Consider the following 5,991-nt stretch of genomic DNA (forward strand, 5'->3'; position numbering starts at 1 on the left):
TGGCTACTTAATCTGACATGATTCTGAAAGAGAAAAAAATGGTTTTTGAGCTATACTTAGAATTTCTCAAGCGTTTAAATTAATATTTCTTTCATAAACATTTTTTTAATTTTTGGGGCCACACCAGGTCACACTCAGGGGTTGCTCCTGGCTATGTGCTCAGAAATCACTCCTGGCTTGGGGGGCCATATGGGACACCGAGGATGGAACTGCGGCCCGTCCTGGGCTAGCCACATGCAAGGCAAATGCCCTACCACTGTGCCATTGCTCCAGCCCTTCTTTCAAAAAAAATTTAAGAAACTTTTAAAAAAGACTTGGAAACCATACCCTGACTAACATGTCCTCCATTCCTGTCATCACCTTTTTCACAGACTCAAATAGCCACAAATTCTTCCACCACAGAAACTACACAGGCCATCAAGTTGGACTTCTAGCCTAAATCCTCTTCCTTCTTCTTTTTCTCCAAATATATTCCATCATAAAATTCCCTCTGCTTTTACAAGCTAAGGTTATATGCCCAACCTTAAGCCCACCGCTATGACTAAGAGACTTTGAGACTTTGATTAGTTTAATCGCAAAGTGAGGAAGCCGCATATTGCCAAATGAGTTCTGATAGAGAAGAGGGAAGAATACTGGAGAGAGCCAATTTAGATCATTGTTATATGTCCAGCTCTGAACCCAGATGTGAACTCAGAAATTCAAAGTCATCATTGTCCCCTCTTTGACTCTCAGTACTTTTATTTCTGTCTTAGAACAGCTGTCCATTCTACTCCCTTCCCTATTGCCATTACAATGTGTTTTGTTTCTTTGGGGCACTCATTATTCTTCATCTGGATAATGACAAGCCTGTGGATGAATGTTCTTGCTTTACTTTTTCATTTATTTAATGAATATATGCAGAACAGTCTTTGCACACCAGCTGCCCTCATGAACCTCATGACTGGAAAAGAGGGAAGAAATAAGCAAGTAGAGAAAAATAGCAAAAATGGGGGGGACAACTTGATCTAAGACACAAAGAGGTTCATGAAGTGATGAAGATCCCCTTCATTCTTCCTAGTGGTTGATCAAGTTTTTCCATGAGGTGGCCTTTGCCTAAGACATGAAACCTGAAAATAAGACATGCATAAAGAAGGAAACAAGAAGACATAGCCTTGTCAAAGTCCTAGTGGGTATTTGAGCAACTGAAGAGAAATGGGGCTAGATAAATCTGTGGGGGTAGGATTTGTGAACAGGACTGTGAGACCATATGAGATTGGAAAACCCAGCAGAAGGCAAATATGCATATATGTTGGGCATGGTGAAGAATGTACACCTTGGGGCCAGAAAGATAGCTTGGAGGTAGGGTGTTTGTCTTGCTTGCAGAAGGACGGTGGTTTGAATCCTGGCATCCAATATGGTCCCTTGAGCCTGCCAGGAGCGATTTCTGAGCATAGAGCCAGGAGTAACTCCTGAGCGCTACCTGTGTGACCCCACACACACACACAAAAAAAAAAAGAATATGCACCTTGAATTCAAAGTAAAAAGGCCATTGAAAGATTATTTTTGCTAGTCTATCCTCCTGACTAGCAAGAGATAATACTTCAAGACCTCAGTGTTCCTGAAACTATAAATAATTTCAGATTTCGGGCCTAGAGAGATAGCACAGCGGCGTTTGCCTTGCAAGCAGCCGATCCAGGACCAAAAGGTAGTTGGTTCTAATCCCGGTGTCCCATATGGTCCCCCGTGCCTGCCAGGAGCTATTTCTGAGCAGTCAGCCAGGAGTAACCCCTGAGCACTGCCGGGTGTGGCTCAAAAACCAAATAATAATAATAATAATAATAATAATAATAATAATAATAATAATAATAATTTCAGATTTCATAGTTCCATGTATAGGAAAAGACAGAAAACTACTTTTTCCTACACATGCAAACCTATGATGAAATTTCATATATAAGATGAGAGATTGACAGCAGTATCCAATAATACAGTAGAATAAGCAAAATGGCATACTGTAATGAAAATTGTGATGTGATTTCTCAAAATAATATTTCAAGGAATATTTTCAGACCACTTGTTGATCACAGGTTACTGAGACCACAAAAAAGCAAAATACAGGGCTGGAGCAATAGCACAGAGGTAGGGTGTTTGCCTTGCACACGGCCAATCTAGGATGGACCTTGGTTCAATCCCTGGCATCCCATATGATCCCCCAAGCCAAGAACGATTTCTGAGCACCTAGCCAGGAGTAACCCATGGGTGTTACAGAGTGTGGCCCAAAAAGCAAAAAAATAAATAAAAAGCAAAACACAGTTTATGCTGGACTCCTACATATTATTCCATGTGTTTTAGCAAATGCATATACCCATGTCACCATCCTCAATATTTCCTCATGGTTTTCTTTGTTTGTCTGTTTGTTTGTTTTGTTTTTGGGCAACACCCAGTGATGCTCAGGGTTTACTCCTGGCTATGCACTCAAAAATTGCTCCTGGCTTGGGGGGACCATATAGGATGCTGAGGGATCGAACCACACAGTTCGTCCTAGGCTAGTGTGGGCAAGACAGACACCTTACCACTTGCGCCACCACTTCGACCCTACTTCCTCATATTTTTTTCATGACTTCTTTTCTTGTTCCCCAAACCTCTCCTTCACAGACCTCCTGAGGCAACCCCAAATCTGCTCTCACTATCACTTCACAGACATTCTTGGAAGTTGTGTATAGTGCAGGACCTATTCTTTCACTGTCTAAATTCTTTCATTCTATATTACTAAAGAGTCACCTATGGCTTAGATAACAATAGTTTATTTCATTCTATTCATGAGCAGTATCTCATTGCATGGATGTACTGAATGTATTTTTCTATTGATAAGCAAATGAGTTTCTTTTCAGTTCGGGGCTCTTACTAATAAAACTTCTAGGAACACTCATATTCCAGTCTTTGAAAAGACATGTGCCATTACTTCTCTTGAATACATACACAGGAGCAGAATAGCTGAAGCACATGATATTTTCATGTGTAATATTTTAAGAAATTGCATGATAATGTATGTTACCATAGTAATGATACATGTGTTTGAGTTCTAGTTTCTCCACATCCTGCCAACATTTTGTGTCCTTTTAGTCATTTTAATGATAGGCAATAGAACTTATTGTCTTTTTCATTTGAACTGTCTATCTAATTTAATTTCTTTTGTTTGGTTTGGTTTTGGTTTTGAGGCCAGACCTGGGTGGGCACTCAGGAGTTACTCCTGACTCTGCACTCAGGAATCACTCCTGGCAGGTTTGGGGGAACATATGAGATGCTGAGGATCAAACCCGGGTCTGTCGCCAATCAGCTGCATGCAAGGCAAACGCCCTACCTCTGTGCTGTCACTCTGGCTCCTAATTTGTCTTTTTTATTAATAACTATTAATATTGAGCATGTTTTCATGTTGGATTGTTTGAAGATGGAAACAATGTTGGAAGATTCCTCATATTAAATTTCAATAAATCTTTTCTATTCAGATGCCATATCTTTTATAAGGCACAAGATTTTCAAAGGTATTTGCCTTCTCTGCATTTTTTTTATCCTCCTTACAGCACCCATTAAGAAGAAAAATTGGGGCCGGGAAGGTGGCGCTAGAGGTAAGGTGTCTACCTTGCAAGCGCTAGCATAGGATGGACCACGGTTCGATCCCCCAACGTCCCATATGGTTCCCCCAAGCCAGGGGCGATTTCTGAGCGCGTAGCCAGGAGTAACCCCTGAGCAATCAAACGGGTGTGGCCCCAAAACCAAAAAACAAAAAAACAAAAAAAAAGAAGAAGAAAAATCTTTGTGTGTGTGTGTGTGTGTGTGTAGTTTTTGGGTCACACCTGGCAGTGCTCAGGGGTTATTCCTGGCTGCAGGCTCAGAAATTGCTCCTGGCAGGCACAGGGGACCATATGGGATGCCGGAATTCGAACCGATGACCTCCTGCATGAAAGGCAAATGCCTTACCTCCATGCTATCTCTCCGGCCCCAAGAAGAAAAGTCTTTAATTGTTCACTATAATTTGTCAATTGGTTTTTTTGTGTATTGTACTTTTGGTGTTAGAGCTAAGAAATATATGTCTATGGGGCTGGAGAGATAGCATGGAGGTAGGGCATTTGCCTTGCATGCAGAAGGACGATGGTTCAAATCCTGGCATCCCATATGGTCCCCTGAGCCTGCCAGGAGTGATTTCTGAGCATAGAGTCAGAAGTAACCCCTGAGTGCTGCCAGGTGTGACCCAAAAACCCAAAAAAAAAAAAAATTATATGTCTAACTCAAGAACTCACATTTTATTCTATTTTCTTGTAGAAACTTTCTAGTCATAGGTTTTACATTTAGATCTAAGGTTTATTCTGAATTCATTTTTTATTGTTTGGAGGGATGTACTCCATGGAGATAAAGGGGGACATACAGTGCTGGAAATTCCAGGTCTTCTCACATGGAAAGAATATGCTTTCCAGTCCCATGAATAAATTTTTGCACTTGATAAGAGATATGGTTCAGTTTGTTTCCTTTATTGTATCAAATAGTTCCGATCCTATTTTCCAGGGAAACTACTCATTCTCCACTGAAATGCCTTTGTATCTTTGTCAAATATTAGTTTTCCTTATATGTCCGGATCTATTTCTAAACTCTTTATTCTATTCCAATTAATCTGTCTAGCTTCACATTGATATATTGTTTTGATTATAGTACATTTATTAGAAGCCAAAATTAGATAGCACTAGACCTCTAACTTTGTTCTTTTTCAAAGTCATTTAACTATTCTGGTTGTCTCTCTAAATAAGAGGGAAATTTAGAGTTCACTTGCTATTTTCTGAAAAGAAAAAAAGAAAGTTCCTTATGAAATGTCTTTTGATTGACTGAATCAATTTGGAGAAAATTAACAACATAACCATACTGTGAAAAGGCACTATTTAAGCCTTTTTAGTTCCTTTCAACAATATCTTACAGCTTTTACTGTACAGGTCTTTCACATTTATTCTCAGATTTAATCTCTAAGTATTTTATATTTTTATGTTTATTTCAAAATAGTCTTATCTTTGAAAACTTTATCTGCTGTTTCTTTATTGTTTGAATACCGTTGAGTTCTTTTCTTCAGCATTTTCATCTTACAACTTTGTTAAACTCAGTAGTTATGGTAGCTATTTTCTTTTTTATTTTATTTTATTTTTGTTATTGGGTCACACCCAGCAGCACTTAGGGGTTACTCCTGGCTCTATGCTCAGAAATTGCTCCTGGCAGGCTCGGGGGACCATATGGTGATGTCGGGATTCAAACCATCGTCCTTCTGCATGGAAGGCAAATGCCCTGCCTCCATGCTATCTCTCCAGCCCCAATGGTAGCTATTTTCTTTTCTTTTTTTTTTTTTTAAATATGGAACGCTTCACGAATTTGCGTGTCATCCTTGCGCAGGGGCCATGCTAATCTTCTCTGTATTGTTCCAATTTTAGTATATGTGCTGCCGAAGCGAGCACGCTATTTTCTTTTCTAATATAACCATGCTGGTCAAAAATGCCAGCACAACATGAAATATAAATGGCAAGAGAAGATGAAAGTGTCATGGCTTACAAATGCAAGTCAGATAAAGTCACTTAATGTTGTCAAGTTTGTTATATTCTCATCGGAGTAGGAAAGAAAGCACTTTGTTTTTTCATCATTGGGAATGATATTCTATTTCTATTTTTTAAGAATTTTCCTACATATATTAAGACATTCATGGTGGGGATTTTTCAGCTTATTATGAACACAATGAATCACATGAACAGTTTTTTGTAGGTATGACATGGGGAGAATTCCTGTTTTATATAAACCAAGGACTTTTACAGTGAACTACTGCCACTGAGTTACACACCCAACCTAAATAGACCAATGTTTCAATAGTAAACCAATTTTCAATTCCTGGAATTAAATCCATTTTGTCATGATTTTTTTTATTATTATCATTAAACATTGTTGAACCACATTTACTAAAAATTTAAAATTTTTGCATTTCTGTTC

General features: G+C 38.9%; 1 non-coding gene across 1 annotated transcript; it reads right to left on the reverse strand.

Annotated features, from left to right (window-relative positions):
* Positions 1 to 5,361: 5,361 nt before the first annotated feature.
* On the reverse strand, positions 5,362 to 5,468 carry LOC125997641 (U6 spliceosomal RNA). Its single transcript, XR_007491681.1, has one exon. It is a non-coding gene; the product is annotated as a U6 spliceosomal RNA (small nuclear RNA).
* Between the last annotated feature and the right edge of the window lie 523 nt (positions 5,469 to 5,991).

The sequence above is a fragment of the Suncus etruscus genome, chromosome 19, assembly GCF_024139225.1.
Source record: "Suncus etruscus isolate mSunEtr1 chromosome 19, mSunEtr1.pri.cur, whole genome shotgun sequence".
Classification (NCBI taxonomy): domain Eukaryota; kingdom Metazoa; phylum Chordata; class Mammalia; order Eulipotyphla; family Soricidae; genus Suncus; species Suncus etruscus.